General features: G+C 38.4%; 1 protein-coding gene across 11 annotated transcripts in view; it reads right to left on the minus strand.

Annotated features, from left to right (window-relative positions):
- BRSK2 (BR serine/threonine kinase 2) overlaps positions 1-23,678 on the minus strand; it is a 323,594-nt gene that overhangs the window by 283,616 nt on the left and 16,300 nt on the right. The window lies entirely within an intron of this gene.

The raw sequence follows: 23,678 nt of genomic DNA on the forward strand, positions 1-23,678 counted from the left end.
TGACTCTCTTGTATTTGGCTTTTTCCTGTCACCCATTATTTCAGCATCTGAACAGATTCCATCTCTTCTCTATATATTTGCAAAAGGCCTCTTGGAGACTTCAAGGATGCAAGAGATAAAAGTGGTATATGCATTTTACATTAAAGAGGATAGATGCCTACCTGATACTGTGAACATGACTATGATAGAAAAGCTTTAACAAAGTAGGAAAGTTTTGCAACACTTCCTAAGAACAGTTACACTGGATTTGTATAATTTCCTCTATGAATCTGTTCACAGCTATATACACAGATGAAAAAATTATTTATTATTTTATTCTAGGTTTTGTCAACTGCAATTTGCCAAAGAAATATAGATATAGGCTGGTCTGTAAACCTTCCCCTATAACAGAGTAACACCAATCTGTCCTATCTACCTTGTTTATGACTGGGGCAGAGCAAAGATCTCATAAACCCAGTGAAGTACTGGAACTCATCTGTGTAGGCTATACAGTGGGGAGAGGCAACATTGTCTTGGGCCAAAAGCAAGCTTTCAGCTTGAAGGCAATCCCCCACCCACCTCCATCCCACACATCACAGAAGTTAACTGATTTGCCTGATTCCAGTGCAAACTTCCAACCTTCTGATCAGAAACATCCCTTAACCATATTGCTTGTGTCAGTATTCAGTACTAAGGGAAGCGGTACTGATTCAAAGTCAACTGTTTTGGTAGGGCTTTTTCCTTTTTTTTTTTTAGCTTTTTTGTTTGATTGGTTTGGGTTTTTTTGAAGATGAACAAGCCCCAACAACTACAGGGAGCATTGGCAGTGAAGATGCCCAGAAATAAGACTTAGTATTTCATATGCCAAAGTATATTTACACACTACAGCTGACTTAGAGTGACAAAGATCTTTTTTTTTTGGCCCTTCAAAGTTTGATTGCTTCTTCTCATATGAAAGCTCAACAGGAAGCCAGACTCCTTGTAGATGTTCTTGAAGACACTGGCAAACCTGCACACCAAAAGTGTGGGAAACTCCTACACGCCCACAGCTACAATAGCAACACTGACATTTGGAAGTTCTTCACTGAGAATTTATTTTCCTAATTATTGTAAAGAACAGTAATGATTGGGTTTTTAAAATATTTTTTTCTGTAGCCAGCCAGGAACAGAAACTGCAGCCACCAAGCCTGAAAGGATAAGTCAGAAATGTTTAAGTGGAAAGAGACAACTTTTGCAAAATCTCCTTGCTCATTGCCAAATACGCAAAGCTATCCCAATAGTTCCTGGGGAGTCTACAGTGGATAACTACGTGTTTTAATACAATGGCGTGTCACAGCCAAGAGCAACTGCTGATCCTTCTTCATCAAAAATCATTAATTATATTTGAATGCTATCAAACTGACACAACTCCCAACTTTCAGTAGGTAGAGCAAAGCTTATACAGAGCATTTCTTACTGTTTTACAGATAGCAGGCATTCCTAACTCATCCCAGTATCTTTCTTAAGCACCTCATTTTCCTTAGATCAAACATGATATAATCAGATAAACTAAGAAGTTACTACCTTGAAAAACTCTGCCTCAATGTTTGCGGAGATGGGTCAGGTGCTCTACTAGATCACATCAAACTGCATGTCTACCTGCTGTTTAGGTAGTTGCATGAGCAGCACAACTAAAGAAGCCTGCTCTTCACCAGGCATTCAGTTCATACCAGATTCTTCAGTTTCTAAAAGGGGCAAGCTTGTATCAGACTTTTCTGTAGTTGAGCCAAGTATCTCTCTTATATACCAGTTCTCTGGTACCTAGAAAAGGCTGAGCTTCCAATACAGTATTTCCCTTAAATGAAGCACTAACCTGGTTTCTTTCCTATAACCAAGAGACTGTTTTCAACAAACTTTTAGAAATTCAGTATTCATGACACTACTACCTCTCTTTGTGCAACTAGCCAACATGTTTATAACTTAAAGGCACACACAAAGCTGTATTTCTTATACCAAATCATGGGAAAGTATTTCAGAGATGTCACAGAAGTCCTGGAAAAAGTACTGAACATGAACCAAGTACCACAAATACTACAATTATTGAAAAATAGATTGCAAAGGACAGGAAGGGAAATTTTGAAAGCCACAAAATTATACTAGGAAAAAGCAGCTGAAGTACTATCTATACTGGAGTAGCAAAAGGTGTTCCCCATATGTCACCAGCTTACAAGCTTTTGCTTGCACATCACAAGGACACAACAAATAAATTTATCACAGGCACAATCACATTGTTTCAGCAGCACAAGAGATTAATTTGATCCAACTCGGTAACACAGCTCATATTGACAGCAGTAATATGAACCTATTCCAGTCAACAGCAAGTACCATCCATGCCCTTACACTAAGGTGCTCATCTTCAGTACTGACATGCCAAAACTTTACATTGACTGATAGAAATTCTCGAATCCCAGTGCAGAGAGTGAACAACATAAATTGAATACTGTGAAGTGGTACTAAATAGGGTGTGTAATTAAGCAGTGCCCAAGTGCATTAACACTAAAAATATTCTTGAACTGTTCCTTTCCTACACTGATTTACTCCATTTGTTAATGACACTGCAAAATAATTCTTCTTCTCTCTAAAAAACATGAAGCTGGCTAAAAGTCCCAATTTTTAAAATATCCAGGAAAGCAGTGGCTCCATACAAGATAGAATGGGCCCATATGAACACTCAATGGCTAGCAGCTACAGGCTACAGGCTAGCAGCTCCTAAAAACCAATTCAACTTCTCCACACCCTGCAAAACAGTCAAGTTTCATCCTATTGACTCCTCCTGTTTCTCCAGATATGTATAGTCTGCAAGATAGAGGGAGGCTGGGGTTTTGTTGTGATTGCAGGGAGGTTGTTTTGTTTTGTGGTTTTTTTTCTTTTGGTTTTATGTGGGTTTTTTTGTTTAGTGTTTTTTTTGGTTTTTTTTTTTTTTTGTTTTGTTTTTGGTTGGTTGGTTGTTGCTGTTTTTTAACTGGATCTCCATACACTCTGCCAGGAGCTGAAATAAAAACTTCTATCATTGTGCTCTACACCTTAAAGCTGTTCTGGGAACTTTAGACAAACATCTACACTAACTGCCATGAAAATGAAGATGAATTGTAGAATTTCTTCCCTCCATTTCTCTGACCCTAACCTTTAATCTTCAGTAACAAGTGAAGAAACTGGACAAAATAACTAGGGAGAGGGAAGCTTTTTGCAAGTAGAGAACTCTTCTGAAGCTATGGGGAGGCTGAGGGAGTTAGTAAGGAGAAGAACAAATTTAAATCCATTTCAGTTAGAAAATGGAGAAATCAGTTATTCTTGAATGGGAATCGAAAATCAAGATTTTTTTTTTACCTGTCCCAATCTATCTCTGCTTCTGCAAAGCTGAGCAACTGCAGTTCAGAAAGAACTGTAATTTTATTGAGAGCAACATTCAACCTAGCTTTAATTGCAAATGAAGTTAAAATAAAGTGATAGTGAGAGAAAAGTGCACTAGGGGAACAAAAAAAAGCAACAAGATGCCCCCATTTCCTACCACTTCTTGTACAACTATTACTGAGATATCAATCAATGATTTTGCACAAAGGACATCAGCTTAAACTAATCTATTCACTTTCTGAGAAGCTATCTGAGAAAAGTCTTGGTTTTGTCTGCACAGTTGGAACAAATGCTCAAAATGTTCAGATAATTACCTGTCCTCTTTCCCTTCCCATACGGATATCCTCCAACATCAGGTAGGTTTTAAAATATAAAAATCTGCAACCATGAAAAGTGATTGTTTCAGAAAACTTGTAAAGCAGGGAAAAACAAAAGCCCTATGGGAAAACAGATTTTTTATTAAAGGCTGCCTCATCACAGAAGCAAGCTCGGATATATCTTTTGGATACAATGCTACAAAAGACAGAGAAGTCTATGATGCAATTCAAATAAAATTTCCAGATAATGCTCCTAATTCTGTCATCAATTGCTGTATGTCAGCTCAACCTCTCCAGTACAGTTTCTCCACTTGCAAAATATGAATAATTATAAACACTTTATCTGAGGCCTTTTATGAAATCAAGACTAACATTTCTAAAGTGCTTTGAGATCCCTGAGTAGAAGTTGCTATAGAAACATATGTAGTGTATTATTAATTGTGATTAAGAACCTGAAAATGTAATGACTAAGTGTTCATGCACAGAGCAGGAAATCCTTATTTGAACTCAGTAACAGTATAGAAACACATTCGTCTTGCATACACCTGTATTCATGCAAGGTATGTGTAATTAATTGGTGACAGGTTACAGTATGAGTCTGTAGCAGTTAACTAAATACTGTAAACTACTGTAGTCAGGTTGCATTCAGAAAATTAAAGTTTTAGTAGCCTGTCTTTTGCTCAAAAAACCTCAAACCTGCCAGCCATATACTACTGATTTCACTCTACCACTTTTTTATCAAAGTAGCCATCTCTAAGAACTGTTTCAAGTCCCAATTATGGCTGACATTTCTATACAGAAAATTGATCACTGTGAAAGAAGGTTAGTCTCTCAGTACATGGATGGACCCAAAAACACAGTCAATAATGTTCAGAACTCCTAGTGCTGTACCAGAGAGCTGAAATTAAAAACATTTTAATTGACATTAATAGCTGCCAGTTTATTCACAGGATGAAAAGTCTCAGATTGTAACAGCATGGATACAGTGACATTCAAGCGTATTTGGCAGCAAACTCCAAAAGCAAGAGAAGCAAAGAGGAAAAACACAGAGACAAGACTCAAAGTGTGTCCTGTGATTTTTGGAAGTACTGGACAGCTCTGTTCTGATAATTGCAGAGCATTTTTCAATTTTCACATTAGCATTGCAATGTATGAGTGAGATAGATGTGTTCAACTTTATTACACAGACAGAAAACTTATGCTCACACGCATCAGGCACAATTTTAAGGTCCATTATTTACTTATTTACTATGTACAAGTGCTTAAAAGGCAATTAAATTGAACATTAATGGGCTATAATATTGTGTTGGTTTTGGCTGGAGTAGAGTTAATTTTCTTCATAGTACTAGTACGGGAGTATGTTCTGAATTTGTGCCGAAAACAGTGTTGATAAAGCAGATATGTTTTTGTTAAAGCTGAGCAGTGCTTACACAGCCTCAAGGCCTTTTCTGCTTCTCACACCAGAGTCTAGGCCAACTGTCTGCTGCCAACTGACCTCTGCAAACAACTCGCCACTGGACAGTTGTCCATTGGACACTTACACACTGCCGAGTGTCTGCCAGGACAACTGTACATAATCAGCAGATGGTGCTCATTCAGCACTGCAAACAGAACCTTGTTCAGTACCTTGGAACAGAACTACATTCAGCATCATGAACACAACCTCAGGGAGCAGGTGGCTCTACTCTCAGTTATCTGATTTTTGCAAGGAAAAAGAAAAATATATATAGGAGAGTTCAAGTGTGTGAGTCACACAAATGGTAACATGAAAAATTAACAATGAGATAAAGGTGACTCAATCAAATGGGAGACACGAAAAAATATAAGATAAACGTGACTCAATAAAATGTGTTACAAATAGCTTGTTTCAGGCTGAAGAACAACACTTTTAAAAACCATGTATCAAGGTTTTCTAATTGCATTTGTTCAATGTAACTTTTAGAAAATGTTTTTGAATGTTTTTTAATTGCATTTGTTTAGCATTACTTTTAGGATATATCTGACTGGTTTATGAGTCCTGATAATGGGGCAGAACTTTTGCAGACAGACAGGGTCATAAATTATCTGATCAGTGAGGCTGACAACAAAAAGTTACTGGCATCTCTGATTCAGCCATTATAATAAGATAATTTTAAAAAGTAATACATGCAATGTATTGGAGATTATATGTTGTACCAGTATCAAACAGTGAAAGGGACTTCTGCATAGCTAGAGAAGCAACCATCATTAGCAGAATTTTTTTTTTTGGTTCACTAAATAAAATAAGTGTTCTAAAAAAATGGTTTTCCATACGGAATTGCAAAAGGTTTCCCAAGAAGTTAACCGAAAACTGGCATATGACACTCAGGATCTATCAAAAAAGAGTTTAAAAGTTTTGGGGAGTTTTTTTGTTTTGGTTGCTGATTGTGTTGTTTTTTGTTGTTTGGTTGCTTGTTTTTTTAGAGGGAGTGTTTTTGGTTTTGTGTTGTTTTGTTTGTTTCATTTCTTTTTAATTTTTTTTAAGGCTTATACTATGTAAGTGCGAGTATCAAAATTTTAAATTTTATAGCCCCAATTTCTGTGTAGCAAAGAGCCCTTCAAATAATTTCATTATTGTGATCAAAACCAGGCAGAACGCAATTTTAGATAACCCACTCCTCCAGGCTACATCTATACATCAGCTTTCTGCCCCCGCCCCCCACAGATCAATGTTGCAAGCAACTATTTAGGGAGCAGCAGGGAAGCCAAGCTGGTGACTATGTTCAAACACTCCAAGAGGTTATTGAGCAGTGGTGTTAGGTGCCACAGTCCAACAAATCTGTTGTGTTTCCCCCTGTGTAAACCAGAGTGCTTCAGAGCGGCTCATCAGGAAAACAACAGTATGTGGCTGCTTTCATATCCCCTTCCTTCAGAAAGAACTACTCAGTGGTCAGAAAATCAGAAAAGCAAAAGTCAAAACAGAGAGGGTAAAAAAAGCATATGATAAGTAAATGGAAAATAATATAAAACTCTTCTCAAATAAATGCTGTCTATGGTCTCTTATGGTTTTTAGACAGTCAGACACTGTCCTCACAGGAGCAAAATAATGAAAATTCCCTTTTCCGTTTTTGTACAATGCAAGTACAATTGCTGTAGTTACTCATTCACTCAAGTTTCACAGAACAGTCAGAAAAATATGGAGAAGAAAATGGGACAAACACTACAACTTATGCTGCTGAGCCAGAGAGGGCAGGAAGGAAAGATTTCTAGCTCTACTATCAATAACTGATAAAAGAAAAGTATACTTCAGTTTCATTCATAAGACGTAATCCAGATCCTAATACAGTCAAGTGGGAAATTTTTTTAATAGATTTCAGCAGGCTCCAGATTAGGCTGAGGGTAATGCAGATCAAGGATGCATTCTCCAGTCAAAGAGCATGCTGAGCACCACCTGCAAAAATCACTGCCTAGACTCAATTTCAGTCTAGCAAACTGCATGTACCCAGAACCTCATAAAGCCATCTCCTATGTATAAAGCTGATAAACAGTCTAGCACAATGAAGTTATGAATAAACTTTTTCAAATAAAACATAGCTTGCACATCATAAAGTTAAGGAAAACACATCTTTGGTATATGTGCTGCCAAAAGACCCTTCCCTCCTACGAAAAAATATACACTGATCTAAGGAAACAGTAAAACCTTCCAGTACTTCCGGGTTTCAGGCACCTCTGCAGAAGCCTGGTGAACCTTGCTGGCCTTACAGCACTTTTACAGGTTTGTGCTCTGGTTTTCCTCTGTTCAGTGCACTGGCAGTGCTGTTTAATGCTCTGTGAGGCCTGCAGTTCTTGCTTAACAAAGCTTTCCTCCCACATGTCATATGGATTCAGGCTACAGTCTGTTTATCTAATATCTCCCTCTTTCTCTCTCCCCCTCCCCTTCTTTTCCACCCCCTCATCCCCAGAAGAGAATAACCATAATGTGCCTATCGCTTGCAGAAACAGACAGCTCAGCTCAGCTCCCCCTTGCCATCTGGTCATACTTTGGTATCTCAGCTGTCGTCAACATATGAATCCCCTTTGTTTTGACTAGTGGGGTCCCAAAGAACAGGCAACAGTGCAGATTGCAGGGAACCCGGATGCCCTCTTCTCTCTTCCTTACACCAAAAAGCAACCCACATAATTAGAAAGTGATAAGAGTATTTGTGAAATGCAATAGAATGCACAATCCTTCTACCTTTGCTTCTGTGATGGGGATCCTGACAGCTACACCAGGATATTCTGTAACTCTGTAAATTAATGTTTTTATATATTAACCTAACTTCAAGACATATTTTGCTGCCTTCATCACCAGAATGTGACCATCCGGTCCTGCATGCTCAACCTCTGACCTCTTTAAAAAGAAAAATTAAAACCCAAGCTCCCACAGAAGGCCACAGTAAATATATTAACCCTTAATCCATAAGAATTTATCTTCGAAAGATAGAAAAGTTTAAAAGATAACTCTAAGTTTTTATTGATTGCTAGAAACAGCAGGGAGGATATAGAAGAAATGTGGTGACTTAGCTCATGAAATACAGCCATTTCTACAAAAAGGAAAAGATTAGTACTATTTCAAGGCTAGAAAAGCATTAGAAGTTTATGATGTATGTTGATGATAGAATTAAAATGCAATTATTTTTTAAGTACAAAGAACAAAAGCTGGTTCACCACAATGTGTACTTGAAATGCAGTGAAAGCAACTGGGTCTGAACCATTTGACAGCATTTAGGAACATGATCACATCAAGGTCTCAGCAAAAGACAAACTTGTGTTCCCCGTTCTGTCAAAATGGAATCAGTGAAAAGTCAGTGAAACTCCCAACAGGCAACTGAATCCTTCCATGACAATTCTTTGATGCATTCATAACCCAGCACCTGAAGACTGCAACACAGAAGGACAAACTTCCTCTTTATGCTTGGACTGGAAAGAAAGCATAACTTAGAAATATGCATTTTAAACCTTACATCAGTCTCTTAGTAGTAAGTTTGAAAGACTGCTTTGTTTTTCCATAACTCATCTGGGACAGCTTTGTGAAAGCTGCTTAAGATCTGTTTCTGAATCATAGACTTCTCAAAATTCAGGTTTTATGTAAACAAAGTTGCTGTTCTCCCACTATCTCACTAAAATTATTCACCTTGTGATGTTTATTCAAGTAGGAGTGTGTCTTGTGCTCCAACAGCTCACCATGTGAAGGTTCATTAGTCTAGCAACCACTACATAGTTAAACCTTTGTCTGTGAGTCATGTTAAAAGGTATTATATCACAAAACATATGCAAATAGAGAGACAAAGCAAAAAGATAATTTTAAATCATATGCACATAAAACACCCCATTTTCTGTCATGTAACATACAGGTCTCCCTCCAAAAATGTAGTACCATTTGAGCCCTTTGTTTCTCTCACCGATGCCTACAGAACCAAAGGCATCATCACAAGTAGCTCTTTGTCAGCCTTCATGATTCAAAACATGATCAGAGCTCAACTTTCAACACGTAGCATCATAAAGCTTGCATCTTGCATCTCTACTGTGGCAGGTATCTGCCTACCTGAGCAAAATCACAATAGTAGCAATTCAAGAGCAGCACAGGACTCAGGACTGGTTTGGTGTTTTTTGATTCAAGTACTTGAAGTTCTGAGCAAGTTTAACCAGCCCAGGTCTGTAATGGGCTGTTCTCTCTATGGGCTGTTGACCTAAAAAGATGAAAGACAGTTTAAGGATGCCTATAGATTGTCATAGCTCCTCTGGCATGGCAGATGTACTGCACATGGCAGAAAAATCACTAAAAATCACTAAAAGGACATGGGGGAAGACAGGTAGGGAAACAAGCTTAAAAATTGTTTCGGTTTTTTGTTTGGGTTTTGTGGTGGGTTTTTTTTGTTCTGTTTGTTTGTTTTGGGTTTTTTTTGGGGAGTGGCGAGGGGCAGGAGGCATGGGGGGAAGAGGGCTCAGCTCGCTCCAATACGTTAGTAAGCAGCAGACAAAAAAATGTATTACCACTGCCCATATGGTACCTGGTTTAGAACTTAGATGAATTCACAGAAAAATTGTCACAAACACTCTGAACTAGAACATGAAAACTTAAAACCCATGTGAAGTATTATCATCTCCTTCACTAAGTCCAACAAACAACATATAGAGCCAAAGTATGTATCTTCTGAATCCCAAATACTGCTGAGGGATGCCTGAGGTCTGGTGTAATTTACAGCAGCCCAGAGTTCTGGCAAGGTTCTACCACAGATCAGCCTGGCACTGAAAAAAGTCATGTCATCAAGCATGCTGCCCATGCACAAGCCAGTTCTACAGCCAAAGGACATGCCCTGCTCTATATTCAGCAAGATTCCCTAACACACATACATTTAATTTCCCATAAGAAACATTTACAATACCCTTCACTAGCACAGCAGAATGACGTTTAATTCACATAAAATACATATTTATGTATACTTACTTACATCCACAAATATATACACAACATACTATCTCTCATAATATTTTTCAGAGGTTTTTTCTTATTCTAGGCTGGTTTATGATTAGCTGTAAATCTTCTAGGATTTTTTGGTCTAAATTAAATACATCACAAGTTTAAGAGGAACACTCCATCTTCTTACAGATAAACCAGCATGTAACCCCACTTCTTATCTGCCCAGTGCAGCAGCCTCTCCCAACCTCTGTACAATCATAAAATATATTTCTTATCTACACAGAGTCAAGCCTCTGACAAGGCTCTACCCCTTTCAGATGTCACCATCACTCCAGTCACTTTTTTCTCTCTCTCCCACTGCCCCTTGTCACTCACATTCTGGGAGAACAACCAAAAACTGTTGTGACCCAAAATTACACGTGGGTAGCACTGTCCTCTCCTCTTAGTGGTCCCCCACTTTCTCACCAGCACCAAACAGCAATGTACAATAAAGAACCCTCAGTCATTCTGGCTACTGGGCTAATTTCTGGGTGGCAACAGTAACACAGTATAGCTGGCTGTCTTCACAGAATCTGCTCATACAATTCAAGATACTTAGGTTCACACCTCTTCATTAAGACATTCTTGAATAAGGAGCCAATTTGGCTCTCAGACTGCTGTGGTACAAACCAACATTTCACTACAGGGGGTAGAAAACACATTTATTTCCAATGGCACTCATAACATGAAAATTTAGTATTAAAGCAACACGTGCAATTCAGAATGACTGGAAGGCTATTCTCAAAACACAAGGATCACAAAGTGTAACCTTGTCAGTCTAAGAACAAGAGAAGCAAAAATGGGCTCATTGTGCTTGAGATAATGTGGTGCATTTGGCAAAGCACTAATGGAAACTTTGGTCTTCAGCTGCCTGCATGACACCTGGCTCAGATGAAGTGAGGAGTCGGGGTGGTTACAGTTTCCAAAACTGCCTTTTAACTATTCAGGATGAAAACTGAGTACATGGTTTTGAGCACTTGGAAGACTTTTTCTCACCCAGCTGTAACTTACCGCAAGAAAACATAATTTGTATGCAATACACAATAAATAGTTCAGTAAACAACAGTAATGAAAATTTAGATATCAAAATGATCAATATCTGTGTAATGAAAGACTGCTGGTTGGGCAGCTTGGAACACTCAAGGTTAAATACGTGAAAGACATTCTCAGGTAAGAAAAAGTCTTCCAGAAGCAATATACTATATTACAGCCTGCATACTGGAAGTCACTAAATAGACTTGCCAGCAAGTACTGCTCTGCAGTGGCGATGTCTGAATCAATTTTTTACAAACAAAATTATACAATGTTAATGTAGAGATCCAATTGGAAAGCCTGTTGCCAGAAAATAAGACTGTGTTAGTAGTAAACTTATAGCCCTCACTGCTGTACAGGTCAACAAAGAATTCAGATGACTCCTGTGGAAGCATATCTTCCTGAGTTACATTATTAAGAGACTGTTGCTTTAAAGCAAATTGCAGAGTAAGGACATTTCTGCTATACAACTCAGATTCAGGTTTGATGACAGCCTGATATACTCCAGCAACTAGCAGCTTTGAGACTTTTAGGAGATTGTCAGAAAGATGTCAGCAAACCTTTAAGGAATATTTTGCAGAGTCATTCTGAACTAACAGCTTATATATTCTCTCTTCTCCTAGGATAGCTCTTTTATAACTGGTTGATGAGTCAGCTGCAAAGGAGGGAGATTATTTTCTCTCATTAATTTTGAAATTTTAAAGATATTTTTTAAATACCAAACAAATCAATAATGTGAGTATTATGCCTCTCTTCCGCTTTCCTTTTACCCTTACTGATATTCTCAGTTGTGCCATGATTTAGACACAATTTTTTATCATTTAGTCTGAATACCTAGAGGCACCCAAGTTCATCCTTGCTGTTAAAAAAATTCTTAATTTAGTATCTTTTCACAAACTCAGAAGTTTTTGTAAGTTTTGTGAGGATAGTCAGAAGTTAAAGCCTGCATCACTTTTGTACTGCAACAGCTAGAATTAGACTACAAAGAGTATTTATCTTTGTGACTTTACACAGTCTCTCTCAACATACAGAGAAATACAGATATGTAAACTTACATACTCTGTGCATAGAAAAACATTTAATACATGACAGACTTTTAAAGTGTTGAAAGACAACATTATAAGCCACTTCAAGTTTATTTGTGTTTTAATACATTCAGCTGGGAAAATGCTGGACAGTTCCTTTTGTTTCCGAGAAACAATGATTTATTACTCTTATGTGGGTTTCCTATGGCAAAAAATCATATAGGTGGATTAGCTCCTCAGGATCAAGAATATAGATGTCAAATTGGGAGTTGAACAAATGCAGTGCAACCTATTATTGTACTAAGAATCCATAAATTGTATCTATGATACCATCCCATACATTTAGGTCAGTTTTAAACAATTGTGAGTATATGACTGGTATTCATGCTCTGTATGTATTCAACATGGACCAACAAACAGAAACAAAATTCTGACTAAAGAATACACCACCTGAAAAAAATGGTGAAGAAGTTTTATGTTCTGCTGTACACTCAGAATAGCTGTTGCAATTCAGAAACAATTATTACTGAATAATGTCCTACCATAAAAGTGTTATGATGATATATTTAGTTTGACAAAGGCAAAAGAAAAAGGGTTTATCACAAACATGCAATTTTCCAATTTACTCCTGTTACCAAATATGTGAAATGAGACAGTTTAAAATTGTCAGTTATTCGTATTATGAAAATATTTGTATTGTTTGTATTATGGAAATACTTAGCAGAGGAGGGCATCAATATGCATGGTGGGTTTTTTATAATATATATGTGTTATGAAAGAATAAAAAATACATTAATTTTTAAATTACTTTTCTTGACTTCTGGCAGTACTTAATATCCATAAAGTTTAATACTCAGAATATGGATTTCTCAGGGTAGCAACTGCTCAGCCATGATGAAGCTCCCTAAGAGGGTGGCTCCCAAGGTATTTAATATAATATGAAAACAGTAAAAACAATAATCAGATGTTTATCTCAGCTTAATGAATTGATTCCAGATCTCTGCTGCTGGAAGTGTTTAAGAATTATGTAAGAAATTAAGAAGTGCTGACTTACACTATCAGCCTGTGCCAGAGATCATACTTCACAATCATGTATCCATGTTACTATATCATTTGCTATGACCTTTCTACACATTGCATCAAGTTGATAAGAATTTTATTACAATCAGCTTACAGAGCTGCGCTCAAGGCATGTTAAAAACAGGCATCCAATTGTTCTATTTTTGATACTCCCACAATACCAAATTACTCCTAGTCCAGAAAGGGTTATATACATCCAGTGAAGGGGAGAACTGGCCTGTAATGCACTTCAGTATTATCATTTCAATATGGCTTGCTCCTACCTAGGCAGGTACAAAAATGAAGTTGCCCAGAGTGGCAAAAATAGAAGCAAGTCCACATCTACCAAGGGAGGCAATGACTTCTCTGCCTCTCATAATATTTCTCCATATATTTGCTGTGTTTTCAAGATGGCTATTGCTCCCAATCCATGACATATAGAGAAAAGCAGAATCTCTTACCTGACTATCCATTTGATGGGAGGGTGGCTCGATTTTTAGGAATCTACATAGACTTCCTCCGTCATTTCAACTTCAGTGAAAAATAAAGTCAACCTGCCTTTTACCAACCCCTGCAATGATAACAAATGGTACCACTGCACGAAGTGCTAAGGGTCTCAATTCAAGAAGTAGATCTAATTACAAGTTTCATAGTTGCTCCCTGGACTTCAGACCAGGCAGTCAACATCAGCAGCAAGCGTGTGTTTCTTCCTATTGTATTTCTAAAGACAGACAGCATACCAATGATCCCCGAAAGAGATTTAAGTGTCAGATTGGAAGGGGTATTCTGATGGCTCCATCAGACTCACAATGCCATTAAGTAAGGAGGACTTAACAGAAATATGAGTAGTATTTATGCAACAAAAAGAGAATTAACTAGAAAGAGTAAACAAAGTTCCTGTATAGTGGTAGAAAACAACAAGAAAAAAATATGTAGATTTAAGTAAATACTTCAATTACTCAGCAGCTTCAAAACTTTAAAAACTGGGTTAAGGAAACTGAAGAGCAGATTTATCCTTCTTAAAAAGTTCTTTCTATATTATTCCTCTTCTGTCAAAGGAAAATCCACTCCAGCACTCTAAGTGCATACTGTAGTGACAGAAGCAAGATCATGTTAGTTTAAAACAGTGAGCTGGTCAGGAGATTCTTACCTATCAGCATTCCTAAATGGCAAGTGCTAACTTTTTTTGAAACTTATGTTTTCTTGCATGTTGTTGTCAAATCCCAAACTCAAAGAAGCCAAGCAACAGGACTTAGTCTACACTGACTGTCAGTATGGCTTCTGTATAGTTCTAAGACAATACACCCATAGATAAGATCTACAAAGACAGCAAGGTCTAAATCGTAATTTCTCAAGCTGACAGAATTTCTCACATCAAGAGTTTGAGATTTAAATGGCAATACCTAACATTTTTAGCTAGACTCCATGTACTTTTCATCACTGTAAAATGTTGGCTGCATTGGCCACTGCCTTTTCCTGATAAGCACACTAAATAATAGAGATAGCAGAATGACAGCTAAGAATATGTGCCACAGCTGATCAGATCACCAGCCAGTTTAAATCAATAGTGACTTCAACAGAGCTACACTAATTTAAATCAGATAGATACATGGCTTATGACTTCCCTACGAGTTACACTTTATTGTGCAACTAAATCCTCACTCACCTGCTGTCTTCAGTGAGAAGGGGAAAAAAAAAAAAAAGTATCATAATTTCCCAACACATGACTGAATACAAAAGAGAAGCGAAGGGAAACCTAGGAAAAAAAAAAATCCCATTTTGTCTCAACATAAGTAAATTGTTTTCAAGAGAAGGGTTATTCTGAATTACTGATTCACTCAGCTTTCCCTGCCATTCAAGGAGCTAGCACAGCTTTGCTTAGAAAACCAGATCATCATCACTGAATCTACACAAGTGGCTGTCTTGAAGGGCAGCTTCTCTATTGTGGCTTACCTCTACCTGGAGAAGAAAATAAGTCACACAGAGAAGACAACTGAAGATCCCTTCCTGTGATAATCAAACCGGGATACTGTAGGCAAATAAGTTTTGCATGTCCCTTTAATACATCTTTTTCTGGGCTCATCTGCTGTACTTACACTGGTCTCACGTTTTTAACTTCACCAGCCAATCATCAGGTTCCTGTATGGAAACCCATTCTCTTAAAGCAATAGCCTTTTTGCACTTGCAAAGTTTGGAAGCCCAAATCTAACACAAAACAAACTGTATTTCAGTCAATGTGGTGACTTCAAGAGATTGGTTTCAAGGCTCTGATTAGGAATTCACATCGGTGGGAACTCATTTCAAAGTTGAAGCATGATCAGGACAATGCTTCACAGTATAACACTGGGAAAAAAACACATTAATAAGTTATATCAAAATCTCATTATAAGTGAATGCATCATTTGAAATACTCAACCCTTTAGGTCTTGTTTTTAGAACTTTAAATCTCTAGATACAAAATAGATTTGTACATAATCCAGATGCTGATGAATCTAAATCACAATCTAAGTTCTGATGACAAAACTATTCCTCCTCAGTAACAAACGGTGATGTTGGCACAAATGAGCATGATCTGTTTTAGTAAGCTGGAGTTGTTGATTTTGGAAACTGAAATGCAACTTCCACCTGGCTCCCCATCTAGCACCATTAATAAGTTATTATGAAAATGTAACTATAAGTAAGACAAAATTAGTTTACCTAGAATAGCTTAAAACATAAGTGATTTACTGAGTCCAGAACTTTGTTTGCAAGGTTCTCAACTGGCTTCATACCACACTTCTTGTAGTTCTGTTTCCTATACTGCCCACAGCTGAGTCAAGTACCAGCATAGCCTGTAGCACCAGCCCACACAAACAGCTATTTCCTTCAGCAACAATTTTTCCTTATTCTCTGGATACATCCTTTTTTATTTCCCTTCCTAAACATGATAAGCGGATAAAGAGGCTGAAGGAGCCTTAGACACAGCACTTACTGATTTTGTGCTGTTTTGCCAGAATATTTAACTCACGGTGCCACACAGCATAAGTGAAGACCTTCTGATACGCAAGGCTATTCCTGAACCACAAATACTATTTTCAAGACCCTCAAAATCCCTAAAATGTAATCTCAGAAAGCATCTGTCACTAATTGATAGAAACCGTGGTCTGTCATTGAAAGGTCCTGTTTCCTCCCTTCCTGAAGTTTCAGAAAGATTAAAAACTAAAGGCTAATAAATAAATCAAAACAATGTAAACAGACAAAGCCATGCTTTATAGATATACTGAAGACAGTACTTTTGGAGGCCAGGATCAGAAAAAATGGGAGAGAAAATGGGAGCTAACTTATTAAGTAATTATGGAGTTTAGTCTAAATTGCTAATAAAAAGAGTCACTGCAAGTTTAGCAGATGTGAATGTGTAAAACTAAATCCACTAAGATACCAACATGTTCCTTTCTTTTTCTCCCTGCTCTAATCCTTCATAAGCAGGATTTCCATGATCAGACAAGCATCCACTGAACATCTGGGCACAGTTTGTCAATCTTAAAGCAATCAGTGATCACTGAAAACATTAAGTTTTCTTCCCAAACCAGAAGCACCAAAATAATAGCAACTTGCAGGGTCTGTCGTGGTTTGGGCCCAACACGACAACAAAGAAACAGCCCCGCGGCTGCTCACTCAGCTCCTCCCTGACACAAACACACACTCACACTCTGGGATGGAGAGGACAAAGCCCAACTAGAAGCTCAGGGGTTGAGACAAAGGACAAGGAAGGTTCTTCACCAATTAAAGTCCTGGGCAAAACAGACTCAACTTGGGGAAAAATAATAATTGGATTTCACACTAATCAAACACACACAGGACACAGACAACACAACGAGCAGAACTTACATACGTTACCCCACCCCTCCCTTCCTCCCAGGCCCAAATCACTTTGTTCCAGGTTTCTCTCCCTCCTTCTCCCCAGCACCACAGGGGAACAGGGGATGGGGTTTAGAGTCAGTTCACAGGCTGGTGGTTCCTGCTGCTCCTTCCTCCTCAGGAAGAAAGATTCCTTACAGTCCTCCCCTGCCTCCCTACAGGGTCCCTCCCATGAGAGAGAGTCCTTTACGAACCTCTCCTTCATGAGTCCTTCCCACGAGGTCCTGAGCTGCTCCAGCCTGGGCTTCCCACAGAGTAACGGGCTGCTTCGGGAACAGTCACCTACTCTGGCGCTGGGGTCTTCCATGGTCCGAGTCCACTGGCCACAAAATCCAAGCCCACTGGCCAAGTTCACCCCTCCTGGCACCTTCAGGGAATGTTCTGCCATGTTCCTCCATGAATGCAGGGGGACAGCTGCCATCTCTACCAAGGGTTGCAAGGAAACTTCTGCTTGGGCTCCTTCTTCCCCTTCTTCCTAACTACCTGGGATCTTCCCCCCAGCACTGCCTTTCACCTCTCCAGCTCAGCTCCTCTTTTTCTTCCTAAGTGTTCACTCTGCTCAAGTGTTACAACAGTTCTTTCATATGTTACCACAGAAGCACATCTATTGTCCCTCTAATGGCTCCTTGGCTGCGTTTGGAGCAGGGGGAGCTTCTCAGCTTCTTAGGGAGCAAACCCTGGGGCCCTTCCTCCACTTCAAAAAATCCTGCCAAACCAAACCAGCACAGGGATGAAAAAGAAAATTCTTCCTTCTGTTGACATTTTTTACACCCTTTATACTGCACTTTTAATTTTTGGGAATATCTTTGAGAAGTAGGAAGGAGGAGAATTATCTTTATAGCTATATATTTTCCCTTATTTGGGGGATATGGAGTACAGACATTTTATTAGCTCTATCAATTTGTTGATACTTTTGATGACCAAAAGAAAGGCAAATCAGACAACAGCAAATCCTGTTGGATATATTGATACACTACACTTCAAAAAATTACATAGCTTTTATAGAACACTGAGTCTCCAACTTTCAAAGTACTTTCTGTAAGGAATATTACCAACATTACAGGTGACGAAAGTGCCAAGAAACAAGTCTCAAAATCAGAGAGAACTAAATAAATCAAAACTTCTAAGCTTGAGTCCAGCCTTCTGCTCACCTACCTACAAAATGTTTCATGAAACAGCAAAGAAGAAATTCCTTTTAATAAAAGCAGAAGGGTAGATGGCCATAAAGTAGTCACTTCTTCAAAATTTCACTTAAATGTTTCAGGTTTTGGGTAAACCTTTATGGACTTGCTTAAAAAAAAAAAAAAAACAAACCAAAAAAACCCCACAAAAAAACTATGTTGCAAATACAAGGAGCAACCCCTTTTCAGTCTCAGGATATCTCAAGTATCCAGCAGATTGCTACTTCTGTATTCCCCCTGTGGTTGTACTAATATAGATCACCAGAACTACAGATCATGATACATCAAGTTTGTGGTGCCCATTCTAGATATGGCATCAACACTTAATTCAGTTCTGAAGGGGTTAATAAGGAAATTTGATCCTTTCTGTTGCCCTAGGAAATACACAGTACATCCCTGATTGAAGTGACAGGATGCATCAGTTCATAAAGGGTGAAATTTACCCTTGCTCAGTAGGCTAGCGTAAGACCAATGTATTACCTAAGTCCCACTAAAGCACTGAAAGCAATGAAATATCAAAGCTTGGTGGATGGACAGCATGACCGTAGCTGAAATTCAGTGTTGACAAATGCATAATGCAGAGAATAATGTGAACTAGTAACATACATTTCTGACTTCCAAATTATTTGGAGTCATTCAAGAAACAACTTACCATTACTTCAGATAGCATAATAAAAATAATAACTTGACATATATAGGTAATAAAAAGTGACAACAAAGTGTCAAAGAATGAAATTAAATATTATACTTGAGAATGAAATAATGCCAATGTGTAAAACAACACTGCATCCTCAGCTGGAATACTGACCTTGAAAATTCATCGCAGAAATAGGTAACATTAAGAGACAAGCAACAAAAGTGATGAATGCATGAGGATCGTATCAGGGTAGAATGAGAATATCCAGATTGCCAGTTAAGACCTGAGTAGAAAGAGACCTACTAAATAATGTTAGACAAACATAGGATGATGAAAGGTATAGAGAGGATACATTTAAGAAGGCCCCCTTAATACCAGTATCTCAAGAAATTAAAGGGAACAATATTTTAAATGGAAAAGGAAGTAAAAGGAGAAAAATATTTTTATGCTCCTTTTCATTCATTTGCAGGTTTATGCAATACACTACTACACAGATCTGAAACTATAGCAACCTAGAAATAGATTCATATCCCTATAATAGAATTAAAACCAATCAAAAATAAGCTTTGACACATTCAGACAGAAGGCAGTTACTAACCAACAAATACTGGCAGGAAAATAAATAAGCCTGCTACTGGTGATTCTGAAGTCAGTTGCTACAGCATTTCTAAAACTGTCCACTAAACAACATCAACTACACCATAATGTAACATGAGAGAACACTGGTCTGACAAAAAATGTTGTTTTATCATAACATTCCTGTTGTGATCAAGAAATAAGTTGTCTAAAATTGATATTAGTGTAGAGCAAAGATAATCAAGGGAAATTCAAATGAGCAAATTCAGGTATCAGCTTGACTCATCACAGCAGTCTGGAGCCCTACTTCTTGACTAGCTAGTAACTGCAGTGTAGACATGCACAAAGTTGAACTAGGCTGATGTTTGGACTTGACAGTACAAATGGCATGAGATTTTGGACAACGTCCAAAACAGACTGAAAAGACAGGCCTTTTTGCAGTTTTGCATCTTACTCAGTTGAAAAGCAAGTCTGTAACTGTGTTCAGTTCTAGAACAAAATCCACTTTCCCTACAAGCATTCTCCTGAAATTCAAAGATGTTTAGACCTCAGATTTAAAATTTTACCTGTAACCAACAGTATATCTGTTTAACTGTTCATGTTCTGCATATGTGACTATTTATCAATGGGTATTAATGGAAAATTAACAACTTCTAGGCCTTCTAATAAAAAGAAAATGAAGTACAAAAATTATCAAATCCGACATAGAGCAAGCTAAGTACTGGGAAGCAATGAACAGAGTAAACCTCAAAAGAATGTCCTTATTTTCTCAGGGATTTAATTCCTGCAAGGAATTGAACTAGTGACCTCCCCTTCCTTACCACCTCCTGCTGCCAACAGATAAAATAAACCTAGGTATATAGATTTTTGTCAAGATGTCTTGACAGAGAAAGAAGTAATTTCTGTACTACAGGTCCAGCATAAGAATTTTAAACTCATTTTTATTCCATTTTTTAAAATCCATTTTTATTCTGCCTCCAAAAAATGACCAGCATGTGTACAGTGTTGTGTATTTTAAATCACAAACAAGAAGCTGAGTAAGCAAAAATAAAATAATGTTTTGGAGACTGTGGGTTACTCAAGAACTTGTGATGCCTTAAACTCTACTACGATTGTCCATTTTTTTATGTTAAAAAAAGCTCCAATGTGACAAAAGCTCTGGATCTTTAACATTTAAAGATGTCAGTTCCCCTCTTTGTTCAGCTTATTTTTATGTCAAAATTCCTCCACTCAGTTCAGTGGATTTACTCAAAAAATTATTTCTTTACAATTAAGAGGAAGAAAATCTCAAGTAAGATTTCACCTTCAAGATCACTGACAGGATAACTGAGCACAGGGGTGGGGAGTTTTCTTCTTTTTAGCTTCCCCTTTAATTTTACTTCCTTTTCACTCTATGTTGGCTGCAAAAATTAAGTCAGAAGTTGACACCACTCCTTTAATGTATAAGCTACATGCATGGAGAGTTCTTTGCATGGATCAGGCTCTGACCCCAAGCAAGTGATACAAGCACTAGGCTGACAGCCTCCATAGTTGAGGTAAACCTAGCAAAAGAGTCAAGATTTAGGCTCCCAAAAGTATCAGAACTGAAATAATACTTTTGTATCCTATGTCTTTGCTGGCATAAATGTCTCAATACTTGCTAGCCAGTGATATCATCCAGTAAGGCCACAAAATAATATTATCTGCTGTCCACAGCATGAAATTTAACCAAATACTGAGAAGGGCTCAAACATTACAGCTACTGTCTATCACTTAAAGTAATATAACTATAGAATCATAGAATCTTAAAATGTCTTGGGTTGGAAAGTACTTCTAAGTGTCACCTAGACCAAACCATCTACAGTAAGCAGGGACATCTCACACTAGAACAGATTGCTCACAGCTCCATCAAGCCTGACCTTGAATGTTTCCATAGATGGGGGCCTCCACCATCTCTCTAGGCAACCGGTTCCAGTGATCCACCACCCTCATATTAAGGAACATTTTTCTAATGTTCAACCTAAATCTACCCTTTTCTAGCTTAAAACAATTACCCCTTGTCCTGTCATTACATGCCCTAGTGAACAGGTCTTCCCCAACCTTCTTATAGGCCTCTGTCAGCTACTGGAAGGTTGCTATAAGGTCCCCCCAGAGTCTTCTCTTCTTCAGGCTGAACAACCCCAACTCCCTCAGCCTGTGTTCACAAGACAGATGCTCCAGCCCTCTGATAATTTTTGTTGCCCTCCTCTGGACATGGTCTAACAGGTCCACATCTTGTGCTGGGGGCTCCACAGCTCAATACAGTACTCCAGCTGAGGTCTCTCCAGGGCAGAGCAGTGGGGCAGAATCACCTCTCTCAATCTGCTGGCCACACTTCTCTTGATGCAGCCCAGGATGTGGTTGGCCTTCTGGGCTGCAATGGCACATTGGTGACTCCTGTCCAGCTTTTGGGCATATACCCCCAGTATATACCTCAGGCCTTTTTCTACATGTCTTCCCCCAGCTTGTAGTCATATTTCTGGTTGCCCTGGCCCAGGTGCAGGACCCTGCACTTGACCTTGTTGAACCTCATGAGGTTCACCTGGGCCTACCTCCCCAGCTTGTCCAGGTCCCTCTGGATGGCATCTTGTATTGACCGCACCACCCATCTTGGTATCATCTGCAAATTTGCTGGTGGTGCTCTCAATGCTATCAATATCATTAATGAAGATATTAAACAACACTGGTCCCAGTACCCTGAGAGGCACCACTTGTCACAGTTTTCCATCTGGACATCAAGCCATTGACCACTACTCTCTGGATGCAACCATCCAGCCAATTCCTTATCCACTGAACAATCCACCCATCAAACCCCTATCTCTCCAACTTAGACAGAAGGATGTTGTGAGGGGCCACATCAAAAGGCTTGCAGAAATCCAGACAGATGACATCTGTAGGTCTTCCCGTGCCCACTGATGCAGTCACTCCATTGTAGAAAGCCACTAGGTTGGTCAGGCAGGATTTGCCCGTAGTGAAGCCATGTTGGCTGTCCTGAATAATTTCCCTGTCCTCATATGCCTTAGCATGTGTCCTGTGAGGATCTCCTTCATGATCTTTGCAGACACAGAGGTCCTCCTTTCTACCCTTTTTAAAAATAATTTAGTCTGTATCTTAATCCTTTCTATTTATCAATACCATTAGCCTTATTTAAAACAAACAAACAGAAAAGGAAACAAAAAACCAAACACATGAACCTAGTCAGTAACTTTTGTTTCATTTTACTGACACACAGCAGGTTTCAAAGATCACAGTCAAAAATCAGTGCATTTTAAACCAACTAATTTTAACTGTAATTATTTTGGCCTGAAGATTGCAACTGCAGAAATTATTATTTCAGTGCAGCTTCAGTTATTTAAAAGCTTGTGCTTTCCCCCCCACTCTGCCCTTTTTTCAAAAAAACTCCAAACAAAAAACTTCAGGCTTCAATCACAACAGAACTGGTTGTCTTACTACAAAGACAGAGAATTTATGTAGTAACATAGATGCAAATTCAGCATGATGTTGACATTTACTGTAGTCCTGGAAAGGGAACAAGCCAAATGTATCCCTGGCACAGCTTTAATAATTTCAAAAAACATTTGCACTAACTGTGGCTTACTGTCTTAAAAATAGTAAGGGCTGAACTCCCATTTTTACCTCCCAGTATATAACTTCATACTTTCAAAGAGGTTTTGAGTGTGACTCAAGTGATAGCTAAATCTTGTACTAGCAAAAGGGTAAATTTCACTCCTAGAGCACTGATGAGAAGATTCTCCTTCCCCATTAGGCAAAACATTTTTTCCAGGCAGTAACTTGCAATATAACTATCACTAACGCCCATATAACAGAGTAGTAAGGTCATCCCTTCAAAAAATTCTTTGATATTTCCATTTTCAAGTTCACCAGCAGCCTCCTCAGAAATGCCTACATTCCTAACAATTCAGCCAGTCTTTGGAATAACCCATTAGCCCTGCCACCCACTTCACATCGACCTATACCCTTTCTAGGCAATAGTTCTGGAAGCTGAAACTTACTGAAATAGCATTTGGTAAATATAATTTTGCCAAGTAAGACTGTTGGTATTATCAACTGGGTACATTTATTAACTTTGCTTTGCCTTTTACATTCTAC

Source organism: Apus apus, chromosome 5 (assembly GCF_020740795.1).
Source record: "Apus apus isolate bApuApu2 chromosome 5, bApuApu2.pri.cur, whole genome shotgun sequence".
Classification (NCBI taxonomy): Eukaryota; Metazoa; Chordata; class Aves; order Apodiformes; family Apodidae; genus Apus; species Apus apus.